Source organism: Vulpes vulpes, chromosome 12 (assembly GCF_048418805.1).
Source record: "Vulpes vulpes isolate BD-2025 chromosome 12, VulVul3, whole genome shotgun sequence".
Classification (NCBI taxonomy): Eukaryota; Metazoa; Chordata; class Mammalia; order Carnivora; family Canidae; genus Vulpes; species Vulpes vulpes.
The window spans coordinates 85,252,538-85,278,401 of NC_132791.1; the positions used below are offsets into that span (position 1 = coordinate 85,252,538).

Here is a 25,864-nt window from a genome sequence, read left to right on the forward strand (position 1 = left end):
CCATTTTTAATAACTTTATTTATTAAAGAAAAAAGAAAACATATACTTTGTTCCAAACAACTGACTTTCATACTTTTGTTATGAGATTTCTCCTATCTCACAAGTATTTGTTTATATATCCAGAGTGGTATACCTGTTCTCCAGCAGGACCTTTATCTTATTTATCATTTTATCTCCAAAGCTATAACCATGCTGGTGAACACAGTACCATAAGCATTTATTAAAGGAATGAATGAATAAATAGCAATGCAATTTGAAATGTAACTCATTGTAAATTGTTAACTACTGAAGCTAATGTCCCTCAAGTGGCACAGAAGATTCTTCTCTTCTTCCTATAAATGGTCCTGCCCTTACATCTTTCCAGGCTACTTCTTATCTATTATATGTTGCAATCCTTTGAAATTGTTTAGCAGCCAGTAAAATGGCCCCGAATTCCATGGTAAGCTGTTCTTTCCCTTCCTATGGCATGAAGGCTGCTTTTTTACCAATATAAAAAGAAGTTTGCCGTTTTCAAATCCTCACCTACAAGCACATGGATCACGATACATCCCCTCTACTCCTCCAACCTGCATGTCTACACAGGAGAATTAACAGTTTCTATAACCACGGGGAAATCTGAGGGTTTTTTTTTCCTCACTCTGATGATTTATTACATAGTGATTTGGTGACTCAGTGGTAAACCTAAGAATTTTAAAGTCACGAGCAAATTTTCGAAATGGCCTTTATTACTCTTTGCAATGCACAGTTTTGAAGGGAGAGAATGGAAGCAACTTCTTTCCTGATTTTTGTGTGTTTTCCCCAGGCACAAGTATCAGAGTAATTAACCCTCGGGAGGCTGAATAATCTATGCACAATCATTTGCCACTCCTTTGGTTGTAGAGTTCAGCAGAAATGGATGTTCGCTCTGTCTTAGGTAGAGACACAGGGAATTCTAAAAATTCTCTGAAACTATTCCCTGTTGAATGAGAAGAATGTTAAAGTATTAGTAGCTTTAAGTGAATTATAAAACATCAATGGCTTAATACAATAGGAGTTAATTTATACTCATTTAACAATCCAGTGAAGGGTTTCTGATAGATGGGCAGATTTCCTCATGCAGTGATGCAGGGACCCAACTCCTTCCATATCAGAGCTCTTCCATGCAGTAGGGCGTGAGTCCTTGGAAACCAAAAGCCACCTGGAGAAGAGTATGGAGAATGTCCTATGAGAGCTGTTCAGATTTCATTTTGGAGAGCTCGGCCATGTGGCTCTACCTAAATCCAAAGAAGCTAAAAACCTTGGGCCCCAGTTGGGTAGCTATTTCCCAATCACAACATCCACTGGGAGAAAAGACCCCAGATTTCTCTCTGAGCAGCAAGCTGACTCTGCCATAGGAAGCATGGGCACAGAGGATCTAATCCCCAGTAGAATTCACTCAGAGGAAAGAGGCACGAGCTGAACGTGAATACAGGAATGTGAGAGATATCCTCATCACCCTCTCCTTTTAGTCTATATCACAAGTCCTGATGCTGTTACGGTTATCTCTCATTTGAGTGGGAAGTCCAGATGTTCCCACCTCCCAAGATATGGAAGGCATATAGTAGAAATATCAGTCATTTTCTTCCTGTACCCACACTTTCTTCTTAGAGAACAATCCACCCCTTTGTTCTAATGGTCTCACCATATAGACTCTGCTGAGGCCAATGGATCCCATGTCTTGTTCCTTTCGCTCTTGGTCATAGGTGAATAGAACAAGGTTAGACACCAACCCAAGCCAAGCCAATCAGGTACCATCTCTCAGAAACTGAGAGTTGGGATTCAAAGATACTTAATTGGTCTGTGTTAAACTCCTAGGTGAGAAAAAACTGGTACTGGCCATTTCTGTTTCAGCCTGTGTTGCAACAGCTCAGAAAGTAGATCTGGAGGGCACCTGGGGGCTCAGTTGGTTAAGCCTAAACTTCAGCTTGGGTCATGATCACAGGGTCCTGGGATCAAGCCCTGTGTCGGGCTCCCTGCTCAGCAGGGAGTTTGCTTCTCCCTCTCCTTCTTCCTCTGCCCCTCCCTCTGCTCATGCTCGCTCTCTCTCTCTCTCTCTCTCTCTCTCTCTCAAATAAATAAATAAATAAAATCTTAGAGAGAGAGAGAGAGAGAGAGAGAGAGAGAGAGAGAGAGAGTCGATCAGGGGTGGCACAGAGAAAATGAGAGACTGAGACACAATAATCCTGAATCTTAACACCAGTTCCTGGTTCCGTCAGGTTAGCAGTTTCCAAAAGTGTCTTTCCAAACTCTACCATTGAGTTAGAGCTAATTTGGATGAGTTTAGTTCCTTGTAGTCAATTAGTCTGTAAAACTCTTTTCTACTTGGCTGCAGAACTTTATCTCCCTGATGACAATAATGGAGTATAACTGTGAAGTAAAGCCCATCCATGGGATTTATTACTACACCCCAGAAATAGGACCCTTTCTATGCCCAAACCTTCAGAAATTCCAGTGATGGCACAGAAAGATAAAAGGCAAAGTCGAGCACAGCGCCAGTTAGTTGCAAGCCAAATGCCAAGTCTAGTGAGCTTTCTTTGGATGGTGTGGAAAACCAGATAATGTGAAATCATGGATTCTCTGAAAAGTGTTCTTCAAGGACAGAGATGAAAAGCCTAGAATGTTTTTCATGACTATGTATGCATTGCTAGTGTGGTAAACAAAAACTGGCCCCCAAATATGTATGCATCTTAACTCTCAAGCATGTGAATCCTACTTTATATGGCAAAAGGGACTTTGCAGATGTGATTAAATTAAGGATCTTGAGACTGGGAGGTTATTCTGTATTATCTGGGTGGGCCCCATACAATTATCAAAGTCTTTATGAGAAGGAGACAGGAGGATCAAAGAATGAGACAGAGATAGGACTTAAGACCCATCTCAGATTTCTGACCTTGAGAAATATAAGAGATTAAATTTGTGTTGTCTTAAGCAACTAAATCTGTGGTAATTTTTTTTGTAGCACCAGTGGAAACTAACATAGCTAGTAAATAGTTCCTTGCATATTATTTTAGAATGAGCTCAGCAAAAGTATAAAAGAATGCCCCCTACTTTTCCTGGCGTTGTATGGAGGAAGAAGAGGATGCTTCCTTACCAAATGCTCTTTCAAAAACAGATTGGAGGGGTGGCTTATGCAGGAAGGTAAGAGTAGGTCTTTATCTGCAATTCCAAAAAGACTGAGTCAGGAAGAGAAGTAGGTCTCATAGAGGTCATTCTTTTTTTATAAGTGGGTTTAGAGGAAGACATGACTTCTTAACCAGGTGTATCAACCATCTAGAATAAACAAAGCTCTCTTCTTGAGCTCTTTAACCACTTTTCTAGTGCACATATAGGTTACTAGTCCTGTCTTTATCTCTTTCTCTCCTTAATGAAAAAATTCAATTCTTGACACCCAGTTGTTGGTAGAGCCCATGCTTGGAGAAGACATCATTACTATCTTTTATAACTTTTGTCTGACCTATTGGAATTTTTTGGCTTCTAGGCATCCAAGCTTTGCAAGTTGAGAAAAGTAAGGAGGAAAGAAAGAAAGAAGAAAGAAGAAAGAAAGAAAGAAAGAAAGAAAGAAAGAAAGAAAGAAGGAAAGAAAGAAAAAGAAAAGAAGAAAAAGAAAGAAGAAAGAAAGAAAGAAAGAAAGAAGAAAGAAAGAAAGAAAGAAAGAAAGAAAGAAAGAAAGAAAGAAAGAAAGAAAGAAAGAAAGCACATCAATTATAGCTTCTTTTTTAGACAATTCTCTTGCAGTACACAATGGTAGTTACTGGTTTCTAACTTTCCAAGCTTGGCTAATCAGAGTCCTCACTGGGACTGATACACAGACATTGGAATTGCTGAGAAAGACAATACTAATCTGGGGTTATCTTCCTACCACATTGGTTGAGACTGTCCTTAGAACAGCTCTAAGGAGAGCCTAGTGTATATGAGAGAAGGAATGGGACAAAGACCTATGGCATCAAGTACTGACTGTTAATCCATATGTTCCTATCCCATAGATTTCTCTTCAACTGTGTGAGCTACCCCAAACTTCTTTTCAGCCGCATAAGCCAATTCATTCCCTTTTTGCTTCAGTTAGTTTGAATTGTGTTTCTGATTCTTTTGACAACTAAATGAGCACTTCTGGTTATATTAGAAAATATGTCAGTATATAAAGGTTAAATTTTATTTCAGTGAATTCCAAAAACCTGTTTTGTAGTCAGAGAACATATTTTGTATAATTCCAATCCTTTTAAGATTTAATAAGAGTTGTGTGATAGTGCAGGCTATGGTATATCTTGAGGAATGTTCTCTGTGCTCTTGAAAGGAATGTTGATTCTGCTGGTGTAGGATGGCATGTTCTATAAATGTCAAACTGGTCCATGGGGTTGTTCAAGTTTTCTATACTACAGATTTTCTACTTACTTGTTCTACCAGTTATCAAAAGAGAGGTATTGGAAGCCCCGACTGTAATTGTGGATTTGCTTATTTCCTCTTCCAGTTCCTCCATGAAATCATCCATTTGCCATGATGAAATATTTCTCTTTACCCTTCATAATATTCCTTGTTCCAAAGTCTAGTTTGGATATTAATATAGCTCATCAGTGTAGCTTTCATTAATTGGTATTTTCATAATCTGTCCCATGCTTTCACATTTAATCTATATGCATTTTTACATTTAAAATTAGTCTTTTATCTGTAGCATATAGTCAGGTCTTCCTTTGTGATCCAGTCTGACAATCTCTGCCTATTATTTGGAGTATGTAGACCATTTAAATTTGACATAATTTTTTACTTTATTGTGACTAAATCTATCACCTTGTTATTTTCTATTTGTTCCATGTATTCTTGGTTATCTTTTTCCTTTTTCTGATGTCTTTTGGATTAACTGAATATTTTGAGGATTCCAATTCATCATAACTATTGCTATCCTCCTTTGTTTTATTTTCCAGTGTTTGTCCCAAGGTTTATAATATATATATCTTTAACTTACTATAGTCCATCTTCACATAGTATTATATTGCTTCATGTTTAATGTAAGAGCCTCAAAATAGTATACTTCTATTTCTCTTCTCCTGTCTTTTATAATACTGTTTGACTTTGATATATGTTATCAACCCCAAAATATATTTTTACTAATTTTCTTTTAAAAATCAGTCATGTCTTGGAGCATGATTGAGGTGATTGAACTGATTTAAGGTGGCTTACTAGATTAAGTACTTGCCTTCAGCTCAGGTCATGATCCCAGGGTCCTGGGATCAAGCCCCAAGTCAGGCTCCCTGCTCAGCATGGGGTTTGCTTCTTCCTCTTCCTCTCCTCCTCCCCCCAATGCTTGTGCTGTCTCTCTCTCAAATAAATAAAATCTTTTTTAAAAAAATCAATCATCTCTTAAAGACACTTTAAAATAATAAGATGTTGTCCTTTATAATTACCCACATATTTTTCATTTCTTGCATTCCGTGTTCCTTCATTTTTGTATATAGATCCAAATTTCCATCTAATTAATGTCCTCTAGCTAGTTCTGTTGGCAACACAGTCACTCAGCTTTTATTTGTCTGAAAATTCTTTATTTTGCCTTTATTTTTGAAAGGTAATTTTCTGAGTATAGAATTCTGGGTTGACAGGTTTTCTCAGTACTTTAAAGATGCTGCTCCACTCTTGTCTAGCTTGCATCATTTCTGACAAGAAGTCTGTTGGCATCTTTATTTTGTTCTTCTACATAATATGTCTGTCCTCCTTCCCCCAGCTGCTTTCAGGGTTTTCTTTTTTATTTTATTTTATTACTGATTTTAAACAATTTGTTTATAATGTGCTTCCATGTGGTTTCTTCATGCTTGGGGTCAGTAGCCTTCTTGGATCTGTAAGTTTGTACTTTTCATCAAGTTTAAAAAACATTTAGGCAACATTTCTTCAAATATTTTCCTATTCTTTCTTTTTCTCCTCTCTTTTGGGATTCCAATCATGTGTTTGTCAAATGTCTTGATATTTCTCACAGGGCATTGATTTTCTTTTCACTTTTTCTAGGCTTTAAAAAAATGTCTGTTTTATTTTAGGAGTTTCTATTGCTGTGTTTCCAAGTTCACTGCAATATCCAATCTGCTGTTAATCCTATTCACTATAATTTTTATTTCAAGTATAGTGTTTTTCATTTCTAAAATTTCCATTTTGTTCTTTTTTTTAGTCTTTCCTTTCTCACTCCTCATGTGCATATTTTCCTTAATATCCCTGACCATATTTATAAGATTTATAACAGCTGCTTGATATTCTTGTCTCCTAACTCCATCATCTCCATTATTCCTGGGTTGGTTCTATTGATTAATTTTTTGTTACTAGCCATATTTCCCTGTTACTTTGAATGTCTGTTAATATTTTTATTGGATACTGGACATTGTGAACTTTACATTATTGAGTGCTGGATTGTGTTGTATTCACTTAGTGTGAAACATTGTTCTGGCATGTAATTAAGTAGCTACCAATCAGTTTGATCCACTTAAGGCTTGCTTTTAGCCTTTACTAGGGCAAATGCAGAGAGGCTGTTAGTCTAGGGCTAATTTAGCTCCACTTCTAGGAACAGCAATCTCTGAGCTCTGTACCCAATGCCCATTTTTATACAAGGGTTCTTTCTAACTTGTGGGAGAGTGATCTATTCTCAGTCATATGTGATCTTGGGAATTTTTCAGCATTCTCTTTGATGGCTTTTTCTCAAACTTTCCTGCCAAAAAATTGAGAAGATCTCTATGTACATATCTGCATCTTTCTCTCTCTTTCTCCTTTCCCTCTATTCTGTCTTTCCCTTTCACACACACACACACACACACACACACACACACACCTAACACTTTAAGACCACAGAAAAATCCTGCTTTTCAAATTTTTCTATGAAATTTATCATTCAGCAATGCTTCTTGCCTGATTCAATTTTTACCTTGATGCTTGCAAAATGATATTTGAAATTTTACTAGTTGGTCTCTGGCATTCAACTGTAAGCAAGAACCCTCTCTTCTCTCTGAATTACTTGTTTGTCTATTATTATTAGCATGAATGCATTATTTCTTATTTTTTCAATGATTTACATTTCATTACTATGGTTCATTATTTTTATATTATTATTATTATTATTATTATTATTATTATTATTATTATTTGTGTGTGTGTTTAGATTTTCCCAGACTAGGCCTTTGAGAGCCCCTTCAATTTGAGACACATCTCCTGACAGTCAATTCTTATTTCCAACAAGATTAAGATGCAGGAAGTAAGATTCCTAAGATCAAATCACTAGCCTGTCCTAAAAACTACGATTATTTTCTCATTGTACATTTCCCTATAACTAGGATAGGCATTAGGCATCAATCTACTGAGTTCATTCTATATTTTTTCAAATCTTTCCTGATGATATATTCTTTTGTATACTGATTGCTACAAGTTTCTGTGTGTGTATATACGTATATACAAATGTGTCTGAATTAAAGAAATCTGTAGAGGGGTGCCTGGGTGACTCTGTCAATTAAACATCCCGCTCTTGGTTTCTGCTCAGGTCATGATCTCAGTGTCATAAGATTAAGCCCTCCAATCAGGCTCTGCTGCTCAGTGGGGAGTCTGCTTAATATTTTCTCCCTCTCCCTTTCTGCCCTTCCTCTGCTGTCTCTCTCTCAAATAAATAAGTAAATCTTAAAAATAAAGAAATCTGTAGATACAACTCTGGTTGGTTCATTAGACAACTGCAAGACAAGATGTGAAATATTCTACATAAGTTCAAGTGTACTTATGCAAGAATCCATCTAAATGTATAAACCTCATGGCTACGTAGTCTGATGATGATGATGGTATATGTGTGTGTGTCCAGTGTTGTTAAAAACTACCCTAGGAACAGGCTGTCACTTTTTTAAAACCACAGCGAACATAGCATTGTGTACAGTTGGTTATCAAAACCAGACTAAGCTTGATAATTGCAAGTAGCTGCTACAGGGATCAGTGAAGTCCAGCAAAATGTAGATGAGGGAGGAAGCTGAAATTAGAGTTAAAGCCAAGTCCAAAGTAGAGGCTTGATGTAAGGCTCTGGCCTCCAAGTCAGGGAGAAGCAGAGGTGGAAGCCCAGTACCCTGGAGAGCTCCCAGAACAAGACAAGTTTGCTGGGCAAACTGAGGCTTATCTTTAGAATGCCATTTTGATTCTCTGCTCTCTTTGAAATTCTCAAGCTTGAAACATTAAAAATGTTTATACCTGCATGTTCCCACTCCCCATATGCCCAACCTTTTCATGGTTTTCATTCTTGCGATGGTTGATTTTATGTGTCAACTTGACTGGGCCACAGAGTGCCCAACTACTTAAGTCAAGCATCATTCAGGTGTTTCTGTGAGGATGTTTCTGGATGAAATTAACATTTGAATCAGTATACTGAGTAAATCAGATTGCCCTTTTCAATGTGAGTGAACCTCATTCAGCCAGTTGGGGACCTCAATAAGAACAAAAAGACTCAACTAACAGCCTTCAGCTGAGACATCAGTTTTTTCCCTGCCTTCAGACTCAAATTGAAGCATTAGCTCTTCTTGGGTGTTGAGCCACCAGCTTTTGGACTAGAACTTATGCCATTGGCTCTGCTGAGTCTCCAGCTTGCTGACTGTAAATCTTGGGACTTCTTTCTCCCTATGGCTACATGAGGCAATTCCTTATAATAAATCCATAGATAGGTAAATAAAAAGATAGATGATAGATAATAGATAGATAGAAGATAGATAATAAGTAGATGATAGATAGATAGATAGATAGATAGATAGATAGATAGATATAGCCTACTGGTTCTATTTCTCTGGAGAACACAAACTAAAGCAATCCTCTTAAGAGTTTTTGCAATTTTTACATTGAGTGGAGGGACTCTAATGGAACATTCATAGCTTTAGATCTACAAAACCCAGAATAAAGACCCTGGAACATAGCATTAAACAAATACACAAACAAAATTCATAGCATTTCCCTTTTACTTCAGTGTGAATGTGGCAGCTGAGTGTAGTCTCTCGGGACATCTTCCTGCATGTATGTGCAGTATGTGAATGCCTCAGAGGGCTATGATCCAAGAGCCCACAAACTCATATTTTAACCCTTTCCTGCCATTCAGCTTACGACACACAGCAGTCGTTTTGAGATAGCACCAAGTTCCACGGCTCTCCCTTCCCAGCTAAGCTGCCACATGTCACCAAGCACTGCAGTTCTCCCTTGCACATTTTGCATAATCAGTTTCTATTCTGTCGTGTTCTCTCACACATGGTGTTCAGAGACTTTTCTGGAAAATAGAGAATATTTTTCAGCTCGGATGAGTAGCATGATTTTACGTTGCTCAGACTGTTTGGTAAATGAAGTCAATTACTCATATATCTGTCAGATGAAGAGAAAGACACATGGATGAGTAGAACCTGCTTTTAGATCTGGAGACCACCCCTTTGCCTGCATGGTTACTGCATGAGTCTGCAATAGCTTCTAAATGTTTCCCACCTTTTAATATATTCTACATTCTACAAGCTACTCTTTGATCAAGCTGCTAACAATACCTTTTACTACTTGGCCTAGGGATCCAATTTTATCACTGATCTAGTAGCATCACCTCTTTTCTGAGACTCATCTTTCTGAAATATAACAATGGGATAATAGTGTTGTACCCTCATTGAAGGCTTATTAAGAGCATTCACTGAGAGACTGTACATGAAGTGCTTTGTGAATTGTAAAGTCTTAGCAGGTATTCATTATTTCTCAAAACCTTTCTATGGTTTCTCATTACCTAAAGTTCAAACTCCACTCTGGCATTTAAACAACTCTAAGACCCCAATCCACCCAGACACCTTTATATTGTTTTTACCTTCTATTACTCTCAGATATGAATCTTCTTTCCAAGCTAGACATGTGTACCCACGTCCTCACTCGATGTGCCTGATGTGGAATAATCAAGTCTGGAGAAATTCAGAACATTGAGGAAACGTGACAGAAACACCAGATGAGCTGGTAAAACTTAGATTTAAATAAACATTTTAGACATAGTTTTTTTTTTTTTTTTTTTTTTTTTTTTTTTTTTTACTCAAATCAGAATGGGAGAGTGCAGTAACTCAGTGCCCTTAACTTGGCAAAAATGACCAAGGTTTGATTTCTGGCTATGATATTTTCCAAGTGTGTGGCCTTAGGAAGGTTATTTTGACTTTCTTAAGGTTTCCTTTCTTTCCCTGTTAAAAAGTTTGAACTTTACCAGATTGTTGGGAGGAGTGGATGAGACAATGTACATAAGGAAGGAAGGAAGGAAGGAAGGAAGGAAGGAAGGAAGGAAGAAAGAAAGAAAGAAAGAAAAGAAAGATTCAGAATGGTGAAGGATTATGCAATGTTGTTTGCCATAACGGGTCATTTTGAGGACTAGTGAATTCTTAGTGCTTGACAAGACACTTGCAGAGAAGTTGTTTTGATCAACAAATCCTCATGTAATCCCTATGGTAGATAATTCCATTCTTCCCTCAAGAGGTCCATCCTCAAATTCCATAAGCAGTGGAATTCTAAGGGCAGAAGGAAAGCAGCTAAACAACCTAAAAATACTAATTTTTCTTAAACTCAGAGAAACAGATATTATCTGCACAGGCAGTTGCCTTGTCTCAGAGAACTCATGGGTGATTCAAACCTCTTTCCATTTACAGCCGGCTTTTGATCATTCAGGGACTGTTCACTCAGTTTGGGGCTTTTTCTTCCTCTTCCTGCCCACTGCCTCCTTCTCAATCGTCCCCTACCCATTAGCACACCTTCCCATGGGAGGATCAGGAAAGAAACCATTGATTAACTCAAATAAGTAAATGTGCATAACTTTTTAGTAGGTTAAGCTGGCGAAGGAGCAAGTCAAGTAAGATGTGGTTTGTGAGCACTCTGTGAACTTCATTCATCTATGACCATTCTTCCCTCTTATCATAACCACAAAAACTAGAGGTGGGCTGTACTGGAGCCCCTTTGATATAAATTCAGCTTCTTTGGCAAAGAGCCATGAAATGTAGGGATGGTTTGGGTGGTTTTTTCTTTTTTTAAGATTCTATTTATTTATTCATGAGATACACAGAAAGAGAGGCAGAGACACAGGCAGAGGGAGGAGAAGCAGGCTCCATGCAAGGTTCCCCATGCAGGACTCGATCCCAGGACCTGGGGGTCATGCCCTGAGCCAAAGGCAGATGCCCAAAGGCAGATGCTCAACTGCTGAGCCACTCAGACATCCCTGTTTTTTGTTTGTTTGTTTGTTTGTTTGCTTGCTTGCTTGCTTTTTAAAGTGGCTTTTCTTTTTTCTGTAATGAAAGGCTACTCATCTACTTAGGGCTCTTTGGACATTTAAGGACATCAGGTCAGGGAAGAAGATTCATCCAGAGTGTGGCCACTCTGGAGCAATTGCCTTCATAACAGAAGTGAGCAGGACTGAAGGGAAAGTGAGTATCCTTTCGCCAAAACCTGATAGAGATAGTGTATTCCTCACCTGAATTGAATTCAGTAAGCACACTTCTAAGACATATTCGCTCCCCTGAAAACAAGCTGCCTAAACATCTGTGGGGAGACAAAGGAAAACATGGGGAAGGAACCCAGATATGAATATTTCAGCAGAAACGTGGGAAGAAGTACACTGCAACTTGCAAACAGCCTTCTGTACTGCATGCCATAAATTAACACAATATAAATTTATACATATTTACACCACATAGTCTCTAACTATATAAATCCTCAATACTCAGACTTGTGGGGTAGGTGTAAGAGAACAGTCCATATGTTTATTCATGTTCTGTGGAGCTCTAGGGAACTCAGTGATTTTACACACACACATACACACGCACACAGACTATGTAACTAAAGGTGATTCTAAATGTTTAAATCAAATGAATGCCTAACAGCAAAACTCTATTTTTCAAAATGTTTCCATTTTCAAAGATATGCACAGCCAAAGAGAATTTTAATTCTATTTAACTGAGTATTTATCTAGTTGCCTTATGTGTCCCGAAACTTCAGTAGTTACTGATATGTACATAAAGAATGTGTGGAGTAAACTCTTTACTGATGAAAAAGACAATATAAACGACTTTTTCCCCAGGTTCTCCTATTGTATGAAAGGAAGCAGAATTAAAATAAAAGATTTCCTAATTTCTACTTGGAAGCTCCTTAGATGATGGGAGATATTGTCATATCTGGGATGAGAATGGGAAATTGCTGAGATCAGAGTCAAAATAGCTGAGTTGGTTTTGGTCCTGGCTCTGCCATTTGCTGGCATATTCTCCTTGGACAAGTCCCTTAACCTCTTGGAGATCTGTATCCTTGGGAAGATAATAACATCTGCCATGAGTACCTCAAAAAATGGCAAGAGTCAAGACCCAGAGTCAGTATAAAAGTCCTTGGCAACTGTAATGTTTTTGCATGTACTGTCAAGTCATTGTTATGAGTTCTTTCATAATTTGATGCTAAGCAAACAAAATGCATTCAGTTTCTTTTACAGCTTTCTTGGAAGAAATCTGCAGCTGAGTTACTGTTGACACTCTTTGTTTCAGAAGAATGCCATCTACAATGGTCAGAGAAGCATATCACAGCGCCAATTGCCAACTTGCTTTGGCACATGCACGTGTGTAGGCAGGGACTGTCAATGTGTCTTGGACATTGCCCAATACCCAGTGGGCATTTATTAAATTTGGAATAACAGTAGTATTCTAGGGGTAAATGGCTGTCTGACACGAACAAGACAGCAATTTCCCCACATGTCACTACTTAAAGGTATAGCAGATGTAAAGTGAACAGAACCTGAATGTCCTGGCAGGCACCAATGAATAACAATAAAATAGCATTACACTCATTATAGCCTTTGCAAAATAACAACTGCTATGCAATGAAGAATAGAAACTTCATCTCTGCTTTGCTTTACCCTGGCAGTAAATAGAATCCTTTTCAGATAATACTTTGTCTCTATTTCAGGATGATTTGTTTCTCTCACTTTGTGCATGAGATTATATTAGTAATACATCATTTGAAGGCTAGAGAAGAGAAAGTTTTTCTTCTGCTCCCTGCCCACATCTTTACAGGCATTGAAAAGGGCTACACATCACAGAGATGCCCTTAGACTCTATGTAGCAGCCAAGACATAATCCAAACAGCACACAGAATCATTGAGTGATGCTATATTCACATTGACACTTCTGTCCACCCCACCATTGCCACCATGCCTAGCAGAGCAGTGAGGGGCACTGCAGAATCACCCAGCTCCATGCACAGTGTCGTCATCCTTAGTTAGGGTTTGGCATATGTAAGAAACAAGAACAGCACATAAAGGACACACAAGAGCACCATCCCAGAGAAAAGCCCCACCCAGCCTCATCCTCCAGAGTGGAGGAAGGACCACTTATGAAAGAACAAAGATATTTTAAAAGTTCTCTTTCTTAGGTTTTTTCCTTTATTCTACCCGCAGACTGCTGGGGGTTACGATGTGAAGTTGGGAATGCCCAATCAAGAGTGAAATTTGAAACTTTGAGCCCACAGATCACTTTGCTAAGTCAATGATGAAATCTATGGATTCCTTTCCCAGAAAAATGCATGTGACACAAAATTGTAAATAGATTGTGAATTTTAGAAGGCTTATTGCCACTTCTAACCCAGTTTAAGAGCTCTACTCTGTAGAATCAAGGGGATCGAAGATAGCAAGGAGTGATGGCTTATTAGGTTGATTCTTTCTATAGGACCAAAGTCAGGAGGCAGTGTCTATTACTTTCTTATTGCTGCCAGGACAAATCATCAGAAGCTTGGTGCCATAAAAGAATACAAATTAATTATCCGGAGATCAGAAGCCTGAAATGGCTCAGCAGGGCTGTGTTCCTTCTGGAGGCTCTAGGGGAGGATCTATTTCCTTGGCTATCCCAGTTTCTAGAGTCTGTTAGAAACCCTTAACTCACAGCCACACTTCATTCCTACCTCATCTTTCATCATTATATCTCCTCTGACACTAACTCCTTATAACACCTCTTATAAAGGCCCTGGGATTACAGTAGACCTACTGGGTTAATTCAAGATCATCTCCTCATTTTAAAATCTTTAACAGAATTACATCTGCAAAGACCCTTTTGTGATGGAAGGTCACATATTCACAGTTTAGCGAATGGACATCTTTGGGGACTGTTATTCAACCCACCACAGGGTGCTTTGAATGTTTTACTTTGCACAAGACCATTTGATGTTCAGGCTTCAGGGCAGAAAAGCTAGCCAGAAATTGAAAATGGCCATGCAATTATTATACTTTCTCCAAGGTTCTATGCTTAGGAAAGTTACTGAATGGGAGCCAGATCTGGGCAATGGGAGGAAATTATTATACCATGGTGCTTGAGAAAACAAGATTCCTTTTCAACCCATAGCTCCAGAGAAAATCACTTGTGCTTACTGTATTTTGAATGAAACTCTGCAAACTAGATGATTGATAATTTTAATGGTAATAGCACTAAAAGAAGACAGAGAACTAGGAGATGGTCAAGCTAAATTGAGATTGTGTGCTTAGAATAATTTATATCACTCTCCCGTCCATTTTCTGGATCTTTGAAAGTCATTTTGCCTTAAATTTCTACATTACCTAGCTAATGTCCTCAACTATCCCCTTCATTTTACTTAGATAGATAGGATAATGTACAAGCTAGCATCTGAATGCATAGAAAAAGAAATGAACACGGGCCATAATGTGTTAGGACTTCACAATTACCTGGAGAAACTTCTGCAGATTTCATATAACACTAAGAGGGTTATTCTAAGCAAAATTCACACTTGGTATGCTCAGTTTCAATATGAACTCAATATTTGAGGAAAAGGAAATTAAATCAGCATTTGGGTGGTTGTTTTCTTTTCTGATCTACACCAGACTGGTGTGTCTGGATTCTGTGATCAAGATAGATTTTCATTATCCTGGTTTTTGTCTGTGACCTGTCAGAGCGGACGATTGGGTCAGAACTGAAAGGCACCACATATGCTTCTGAAATGCTTAATTGTAGCAACACAGAAACATTGAATAAGCTTCACATTGAAAATGTTGTCAGTTCTCTCCCTAAGCCCCTCAGTGTTAAAATTGGGCAAAAAATAGACGGTTGAGCAAAGGCTGTTGTTTCCCTGATGTTTTCAGAAGCCAGTTCTCAGTTCTTGGCTTAGCCTAGTGCCGAGTTTGAACTGAAGCTGGTGAGCAGAAAAATGCCATACAATTTCCCACAATGGAAATCAATTGTAGGCTTTGCATCTTTCTGGGGCATTGCAGTAGAGTTCTGTTGATCTGGTTCTTTTGCTTTAAATGGAAAACCCTCCAGGGAAGTTTTGTGTACTCTAAACAAGATCTCTGTAGGATCAGATAATAGGATCTGTGTGAATGTAATACAAAAGCGCGAGAGAGGCGCATGCTAATGCAGATTAGAAATTATTCAACTGAGACTTTCATTTACTGAGGCACATAATATAAAAATGCCACTCTCTCAACTGCCATTTTATTGTGATTTCTCAAAAGCTTTGGGGAAGATTATTTTAAAAACAAAACCAGTTTAACTCTCAAGAAGTCAGGTTGAAAAACAGAACTTAGTATGTTTCCCATAAATACTTGTCTACACTATTTATTTTAAGTTGCAAATGCATTGAAGGTATCTCTCAAAATAAACAATAGTGGATTTGGACATGATCATCACTGATTTCATTTGAGTGACTGAGGAGTAATTGATTTGAAAGAGGGCCTTTTTTTTTTAAGAGAAATATAATTAGATATCCTAATTTAATGATCCAAGGAGATAATACATATAGTGAAGATGCTGCTTTTAGTACTATGATAACCAAAAGAGACTATGTCATGAAATTCCATAAATGCCAAGAATGTTAATCTTGGCATATCCAAATATGTCAAAAATGTTAGTTCTTGGCATTTTCCTTCCTAATTTAGTCATGGTTCTCCAGAGATACAGACCAATAGGAGATAGATAGATAGATAGATAGATAGATAGATAGATAGATGATAGATTTATTGTAAAGAATTGGCTCATGCAATTATGGAGGCTAACTAGTCCTAAGATCTGTAATCAGGAAGCTGGAGATCCAGGAAGCCAACCATCATCAACAGTTTGAGTCTGAAGGCCTGCAAATCAGGATAGCCAAAGCTGTATGTTCCAGTCTGAGGACTGGAGGCTCAAGACCCAGGAAGAGCCAATGTTTCAGTTTGAGTTTGAAGGCAAGAAAAAACAATGTCCCAGTTCAAAGATAGATAGGCAGGGAAATTCCCTTTTACTCGATAGCAGGTGAGATTTTTTAGTTCTAGTCAGGATGTCAACTGATTAGAAGAAGCCCACCCACATGAGGTAGAGCAATCTGCTTTACTCAGTTGACTGACTCAAATGTTAATCTCATCCAGAAACACACAGACACAAAAAGGATAATACTTGACCAAATATATGAGCGCTCCATGGCCCAGTCAGGTTTCAGGTTCACATATAAAATTAACTGTCATACTTCCTGGTTACCATCACTCATCCACCCACCCATCCATTTGTTCAACATACAGTACATATTATATGCTGAATTCAGAGCTAGAGACTAGGGACACAAAAAGAAACAAGGTGGAATCTGTTTTTGGCATGAGAGCACAAAGAGCTCCCAAGTAAACTGGCCAAAGTTATTTTAAACCACAAAACAAAAACAAAAGAACCATTTAAAGTCCCTGGGCTGGGTTCTAAGGATGTATGGCAAATCAAGAAACATTTATACAGGAAAATCTTCTAAACTCAGTAAGAACAGTGATATCTGAATCAACACCATTCCCTTCGTCCCTCTGCCCAGCTCAGTTAGATGAAAACCATGCTGTAGACAGATGCAGTCAAGAACACAAGGATCCTTCTCTCTCCAACTCCCACTCAAAGGGCAATGCTAGCATCTCTCATTCTGTCCCCAGCTACTTGTTGCTGTATGTAAGTTAAGAGATAAGTGTAGCTAAGAGGTAGGAGGGGTCCTCTCTTCCAGCCAGCATGCATTTTGGGGATGGAGGCTCCACTTGGGTAGAGTGTAACTGAGTATAGTGAATCCCTTATAAGGAACAACTCATAAGATGATGGATCTATGCCAAAAAAAGACAAGTTGAAAAGACCTAAGGCTACTGTCCCCAGCCTCCTTCACCAAGTGCTCTACTCCAAAAATGAATGAAGTGCACTCAAAATGAAGCACACCATTCCTCCAATTTCCAGCTCCAGAGATTCCAACCAGATGGAGAATGAGACCACAAAGCAAAGAGCTCCAAATCACTTCCTAAAGGAATTGACTTCATTTGCGACAGTGTGGAGAAATCGAAGCCTAAGGACACTCTCAAAAACAATGGATTTGTGGTGAAAGATAGTTGAGAGGAGATTGGTAGTTTCCTTAGAGATAGAAAGTTAACTCTAGACAAGTTGGTTGGCTGAACAGACCTGTGGAAAGAATCCTAGAAATTGGTGGAGTTTAAAAGCTGAGTGTGGGGATACCTGGGTGTCTCAGTGGTTGAGTGTCTGCCTTCGGCTCTGGGCATGGTCCTGGCATCCTAGAATCAAGTCCCACGTTGGGCTCCCTGTAGGAATCCTGATTCTCCCTCTGCCTCTGTTTCTGCCTCTCTCACTCTCTGTGTCACTCATGAATAAAGAAATAAAATATTTAAAACTAACTAAATAAAAGCTGGGTGTGCAAAGAGACAGTTACAGAAACCTCTGCCACTCTGCCGAAACTACTGTCATTTCAAAGTGACTATAAGCTTACCCAAAACTACATCCTGTGAAGAATATCAGAGGTTTAACATTGAGGACAGAAAGGAAAATGGGCTTCATGAAAATAATCCAGTAGTTGCTAAACAAATATGTAAGAAAGAACAAGCCTGGGAGATTAAGAGTGCAATATCCAGAGTTGTCATAATACATTGCCTAAAATGTCCAGTTTCTAACAAAAGACTATGTGACCTGTTGAGAAATAGGAAAGTATACACCAAGCACTGGAAAAACATCCAGGAACAGAAACTGCTTAAGAGAGCAACAAGATGTTGGATTGAACAAAGGCCTCAAAGTAACCATTATAAATGTGCTCACAGAACTAAAGGAAACCATAGTTAAAGAAATAAAGGAAGAGGGATCCCTGGATGGCTCAGCAGTTTAGCACCTGCCTTCAGCTAGGGCATGATCCTGGAGTCCCAGGATCGAGTCCCACATCAGGCTCCCTGCATGGAGCCTGCTTCTCCCTCTGCCTGTGTCTCTGCCTCTCTCTCTCTCTGTCTGTCTGTCTCTCATTAATAAATAAGTAAAATCTTAAAAGATGAAGGAAGGTCTGGGGACAGTGTCACACAAAATAGGGACTATTAGTAAAAAGATAGAAATTACAAAAAGGAACCAAGCAAAAATGATGGAAGTTGAAAAGTACAATTGACCAAAGTGAAGATTTCACTAGAGGGACTCAACAGTAGATTTGGACTTGCAGAAGAAAGAATTAGCTAACTTGAAGGAGATCAATAGAGAGTATGCAATTCAAAGAACAGAGAGGAAAAAATGAAGAAAAAGGAACAGAGCCTCTGAGAAACATGGGACACCATGAAGTGCACCAACATACATGCAATAGGAGTACTAGAGGAAGATAGAAGAACAAGGAGAGGAAAGAATTATGGAGAGATAATGGCCCACACTCACCAAATTTATTGAAAAACATTAATCTATCATCCAGGAAGTTCAATGAACTCCAAGTAGGCTAAATGGGAAAACATTCACAGACAAACACATTATATTAGTAAAAATGCTGAAAATCTGAGACCAAGGACAGAATCTTGAAAGCAGCAAGGGAAAAATGTCTTGTCACTTGCAAGGGAACCTCAACAAGACTTATAATGAACATCTCACCAGAAACAACAGAGGTTAAAAGTTAATGAAATAATACATACAAAGTGCTCAAAGAAAAAAAATTGTCAACCGAGAATCCAATATCTAGCAAAGCTATCTTTCAAAACTGAATGTGCAAAGAAAGAAGTTCCCAGATAAACAAAAGAAGAAATTTTTGACAGAAGAATATGAAGGGAAACTGAGTATTTCATTAATACAAAAATAAAAATAAAAATACTGAAATAAATTCTTCAGGCTAAAAGCAAGGTACCCCAGATGGTAATTTGAATCCACATAAATAAACAAAGAGCACCAGTAAATATCATTATGTAATTATAGAAGACAGTCTTCACCTTTCCAATGTCTTCAAATGTCTTCTTTCTTTTTTGCACTGATTTTGACAGCAATTTTTTGATTTATACATAACATGTATATAATATAGTGTTGGCCCTATAACACATACAAATGTAATATCTTTGCCAATAAAATCACAAAGGAAGTGGGTGGAAATGAAGCTGTATTGAACTAAGGAAGTGAGTCCAGATGGTAATTTGAATTCACAAGAACAAATGAAGATAATCAGAAGTAATAAATAATAAGGCTAATATTTTTAAAGCTATAACTATGTAATTTGCTCTCCTTTATTTTCTTTTTTAAAAGACATCAAATTATAAAAAACAATCATTATAATAATGTATTCTTTTGGTTTGTAACACTTATGTATGTAACATATATAACAATAATACCACAAAAGAGGGAAAGGTAAAAAAGCTATATAGGAGTAATATTTGTACATCTCATTGGGATTTATTATAAATCTGAAACTGATTCTGATAAGGTAAGATGCATATAGTTAGTTATACTAGAGCAATCACAAGGAAATAACTCAAAAACTTTAGTGAAAAAAATCATTACAAGAATTAAATGATACATTAGAAAATAATCATTTAATACAAGAGAAAGCAGGAAAGAAGAAAGAGAGGAACAAAAAGGGACAAGATATAAGAAACATAGTAAATAAATAGTAAAAGGACAGATGATAATATTCAATGTGAATTAATTAAATATTGTAATCCAAAGGCAGAGATTGTCAGACTGGATGAAAATACAAGATACAATGTTTTGCAATCTATAGGAAACACAATTTAAATTTCAAGATACAAATAGGGGCATCTGGGTGGCTCAGTGGATTAAGCATCCAACTTTTGGCTTCAACTCAGGTCATGATCTCATAGGTAGTGAGATCGAGCCTTAAGTCAGGCTCTACACTCAGCAAGGAGTCTGCTTGGAGATTCTCTCTCTTTGCCCTCCACCCACTTGTGCATGCACTTTCTCTAAAATAAATATTTTTTAAAAATAAAGACACAAGTAGATTGAAAATGAAGGATAGAAAAAGATAGTCCCTGGGATGCCTGGGTGGCTCAGTGGTTGAGTGCCTGCCTTCAGCTCAGGGCATGATCCCAGGGTTCTGGGATCGAGTCCCACATCGGGCTCCCTACAGGGAGCCTGTTTCCCCCTCTGCCTGTGTCTGTGCTTCTCTCTCTGTGTCTCTCATGAACAAATAAAATAAAATATTAAAAAAAAAGATAATCACTGAAAATAGTAACCAAAAGAAACCTGAGGTGGATATACTAATATGAGCCAAAATGGGCTTTAATTCCTTTGGAAAAAAAATATTACAAGAGCCAAAAAAAGATATAATATGTTGGTTAAAAAGGTCAATTCCTCAAGAAGATATAACAATTATAAACATATCAGTACATCATAGCCCCCAAATATATAAAGCAAACATTGACTGAATTGAAGGGAGGAACACACAATTCTACAGCAATGGTTGAAAACTTCAAAACCTTACTTTCAATAATGAATAGAACAACCAAGAAGGAGGTCAATGAAGAGATCATGGACATCAATAATAGTATAAATAATTCAAGTTAACAGACATTTATCGAACACTCCATCCCCAAACAGGAGAATACACATTTTTCTCAAGTGCCCATTCAACATTCTACAGTATAGGCCATATCTGAGGCCATAAAACTAGTCTTAATAAATGTTAAAAGACTGACAAAAAGCATAAAGTATCTACTTCCACCACAATGGAATGAAACAAGAAATGAAAATAGAAAGTCAATAACAGAAGGCAAACTTTGGAGCTTATTACAGAAAGGAGGAACCTCTTGAAGCTTGTGACGTATGGAAATTATAGAACTAAAGTCAAGTATCAAAGGTCCTTAAAGAAGGAGAGGAGCAGAAGGTGGCCTCCTCCCTACATCTCTAGCACTGTCAACAACCACTCCTTGACACAGGTATTATTATCCAATGCAGGTAATCATGTGCACACATTGTGTTATTTCCTGCCTCTGTGATATTGCTAAAACTATCCCCTCTGTCTGCAAGGCCCTTCTTTCCTTCTCTTCCCTCATACACACTCCCAAGCTCCCCTACTTTCCTCTCCTACTTATCTCTCCAGACTCAGCCCATTGTTAATTCAGCTAATAGTTTTTCACTCACTATCTACTGGGCATCAAATCTATGTTAGGAGTGATCCAGGATTAAGCTAAACAGGCAAAATTCTTACTTTCATGAAATACATTCTAATGGAGGGAACCAATGTAACAAGAAAGGAAATCAATAAACAAGATGATGGCATGTCTGTAGTAAGTGCTACAAAGGGAATGGTGGGATGATGGGAGGTAGGTTAATGTGGAGGGGGGGGTGTGGTAGTGTTCCTACAAATGCACTAGCAGGGCTTCACATGTCTCTTTCCTCTTCTTACTAGGCACAAAACTAGACCACCTTTCCCAGCCTCTTTTTGTATCCAGGTAAGGCAATTCTAGCCAATGGAATATGAGTGGAAGTGACGTGGTTAATTCCTGGGTCAAAGTTTTTAAGACATGGCTATGTCCCCTCCAATCTGCCCATCTGTAAGCAACAGTGAGGCCCAAGGAGATGGCATGGCCACAAGGTGGATCTTTGTTTGAATTCTTGCATCAAGAGAGCCACTTGCCAACTAGGAATGGCCACACTGGACTATTGCAGAAGTGACAAACTTCATTGTACTTCAGCTACTCTATGCTTTGGAGTTTGTGTCCATAGCCTAACAAATTTGAGCAAATGCAGAACATTTTAGCTATGGTGCCCAGAAATCCTCTGTCCAAGGAGCTAGTGTTGGATGTAAATAGAGAATGAGAAGAAGACAGCCAAGACAAGAGCAGGAGCACTCCTGGCAGGGGGGAACAGCAAGAGTAAAGGCTCTGAGCAGAGAAAGAGCATAGCATGTTCAAGGAACAAAAAAAGAAGCCAGTATGACTACAGTGTAATGAATGGGGAAAGAATGGAATTAAGTGAGATGAAGAAGTCATCATTCTTAGCCTTTATCTCCTTCTGAAAGCCACCATCTCAAACATTCACCATGATCACTACCAGCTCAGGTGGGTGACCATTTTTGGAGCTCCCATAGTAAGCACGAGTCTGCCTCTTTCATCACCCTATTATCCCCTTATAACAATCTGTTTATGTGTTGGCTACCCTCTAGACAGTGAGCTTTTTTGAAAAAATATTCCATTCATCTGTTTATCTCCAGCATGCGTGCCAGCATGTGTAGGTGCTCAATAAGTGTTTCTGGCATAAACAGATTGAAGAAATGGTGGCCTCACAGTTCTCCCCATGACATTTACTGGGACTCACGTGATGGGAGTTGTGTTAGGGAGCAAAGAAAGATTCTGAGAGACAACTCATCTCCATACACACTGCTAGTTTTACCAGTGTGATCTGACCTCCTTTCACGAAGACTTTCCCTCCTCCCACCCACCCCTCCTTCAGATTCTTTCTAAGGATGACCCATTTCTAAGTAAGATTTCTTCGAGATAACAGGTTGTTGGGAGCCTTCATTAAAGAGGAAGGTTTCCCCTTCAATGAAGATGACTGGAAACAGTGAAAAGACTCAGTTTGAAGCTGAGGGCCCCCTGCCAGTACAATGACCCAGTTAGAAACCAAAACAAAGAACAGATAAATCAAGGGAACAAAAGTCTCCCCATTGCACCCTTCCATCTTCTACTCGCTGCAGTGATTTCTATGAAGTTTTAAACTTGAGGAGCTAATTTAATTCCCCAGAATTGGAAAATGCTATCCAACTACCTCAAAAGTTCTTCCCGGAGAAGTGAAGATATAATTTTATTCACTGTAATGATGTGAGGAGGTCAGTTTTTATTCTCACTGCTCAGAGGGCACACTTCCCTCCATTATTTCACATCCCTCCCTCTCCCTCCCCTCTTCACCACCATCCACCTTAGAAAACTCATTTTCACCTTGCAGCTCTCAAACAACTCAGCAACAACTTTCCATTTATTAATATTGGGGTGGGTCAAGTGTTTGAGGGTATAACAGGGGCTGACATGGTGGTAAAAAGGAAATTATATTCTTTTGGGAAGTGTATTTTTAAAAGATTTTATTTATTTATTCACAGAGAGAGAGACAGACAGACAAAGACAGAGAGAGAGAGAGAGAGAAAGAGAGAGGCAGAGACACAGGCAGAGGGAGAAGCAGGCTCCATACAGCCCTGATGGGGGACTCAATTCTGAGACTCTGGGATTATGCCCTGGGCCAAATGAAGACACTCAACCGCTGAGCCACCCAGGTATCCCTGGGAAGTGGTTTTTAAAATATTTCTACGAATGATCCCCTAATGGCAAAGAAAGATGAAAAGAATACATCTTAGGGTCTGAGGTCAGAGCTTGAAGTAGGCACAGACAAGCTTGAAAAATTTTTAGTTTCTTGTTTTATCTTCAAAATTGCTACAAGACTTTTTATCACACATGCACACATACACACACATACACACACACTCCATTCTATGTTTGTATTAAAATTAAAATATTCTGTCAATCAAATCTTTGAGTAAAATTGGCAAGACAAATGCCATGAAGTTTATCTTATGCCTTCAGATGCTAGTATCTCCTAAGCCCATCATTACTCCCTGAAGATACCCCCATTTTATTTTATTTTGTTTTTCTGAAGATTTATTTATTTATTTGAGAGAGAGAGAGGGTGAGAGGGTTAGGAGGAGGGGGGAGGGAGAAGGAATCTCAAGTAGACTCCTCACTGAGCACAGAGCCACAAGCAGGGCTCAGTCTTGTGACCCTGAGTTCATGACCTGAGCTGAAACTTAAACTCTGACTCTCAACCCACTGCACCACCCAGTTGCCCCTGTATACCCCTATTTTAGAAACCTGTTCCTGGGACATTCATCCTTGTAAATTCCAGACAAGTACGTGTAGGGTGTTGAGCTACCTTTAAGTTTCAATGAGACTGTGGAAGAGCAGATTCTCAATCACCCATATTTTAACACAATCTCAATTGAGCATTTCTAGAATTCTGTTAGGGAGGATGCTGGAGATCGAAGCGGACAGAATTTACCCTTATGCCACTCTTTATGGCCACTGGTGACTAAGCATACATTTACAGCTGTGGTATTACTTATTTCCTTATGATCCATGTGCAGATAGTTATGACATGAGCATGGAGCACTGAAAGGTTGGCAGAGGTTGCTCAAGACAGCTCCTAGCTCACTGGGCTTTGGTCTTTTGTGGACCTCATTCATTTCCTCTATTCTACTCCCTAATTCATTTTCTTCTTTTTGTCAGGACTCCAGAATGGGATGTGACTAGTTATTCTTACCTCACCTGAAATTTCTGGGTGTTACAGACCAGAGGATAATTGTAGCTTCAGATATATATTTTTTCCAACTAAAATGTGATTTTGTTTTTCTGTTGCTCTAGCAAATTGTCATTTTCACTGCAAAAAAAAAATGTTATCCAATAAATATTTTTCCTGTCTTGTCAATGCATTATTGAAACACAAACCTTATGGTGCAGTAGGACTCCATGCTATAGAAAAATATTTTATAATTTCCATATTTCTTTTGCGTTGATTTTTCTTCCAATATTTTTATTGAAGACCTGCCAACCTGTTGACACTCAGCCTGAGTTCAATGATTTTTCTTTTCTTGGAAACAGGAGGGAGAGCTTCCTCTATGTCCCATATGGTGACAGGTGCTGAAGATGATATTCCTGCCCAAGAAATACACACCTCTGTTATTAAATAACAGCAAAGATTTTTTTTTATTTCTCAGTAGTATTACATGAATTATATCCTAAGAACTATCACTCAATAGCTCTCTACTTTGTTTTCACTTTATATATGGAAAGACTGAAGTTCCTACAGCTTATAGACTGTTACCGAGTTAAAGAAGACAATTACTGATCCAATTTTTTATTCATTGGTAAGGTCTCCAAAACACCTGATGGAACCCCAATGGGTTTTTTTGGTTTTGGGAGGGATTTAAAAAGATTTTATTTATTTATTTGAGAAAGAGAGAGCATGAGTGGGGTGGAAGGGCCGTGAGGAGGAGCAGAGGGAGAGGGAGAAGCTGACTCCCCATTGTGCAGGGAGCCAGATGTGAGGCTCAATCCCAGGACCCTGAGATTACAACCTGAGCTGAAGGCAGATGCTTAACTGACTGAACCACCCTGTCATGTCATGGAACCCCAATGTTTTAAAATCATTTGCCTTGAAATTTCTTAACAATAGTTTCCATTTTTAACCCATCTTTATGTCTTCATAGCAGAAGGTGGAAATTCTAACCACACTATTTTGTAGTATATCTTTGATGAATGCTAGAATAAAAATCAGTGCAGGAAACCAGGAGTTTTGCTATATCATCACAGAGTTATAATGATATCACAGAGATAACATTCTGAGGAAATGGTGAGAAGTTACTGCTGTATTTGTAACTTCCAAGGTTAAAGTTATTTCTCAAAACATTATTTTAGTAACCTATTAAATTTCATCTTCAGTGAATCCAGCTAAATCTCTTAAAATCATAGTTTTCCCTGTATTTTCTCTTGAATGAAACTGTTACTGGGGCACCTGGTGGCTCAGTTGGTTAAACATCTGCCTTCAGCTCAGGTCATGATTCTAAGATCCTGGGATTGAGCCCCAAGTCGGGCTCCCTGCTCAGC

General features: G+C 38.4%; 1 long non-coding RNA gene across 1 annotated transcript; it reads right to left on the minus strand.

Annotated features, from left to right (window-relative positions):
• Window positions 1–723: 723 nt before the first annotated feature.
• LOC140594636 (uncharacterized) lies at window positions 724–24,910 on the minus strand. The gene is made up of 3 exons (XR_011995680.1): window positions 24,707–24,910; window positions 1,045–1,177; window positions 724–955 (listed from the first exon to the last, which is right to left on the minus strand). It is a non-coding gene; the product is annotated as an uncharacterized lncRNA (long non-coding RNA).
• Window positions 24,911–25,864: the final 954 nt, after the last annotated feature.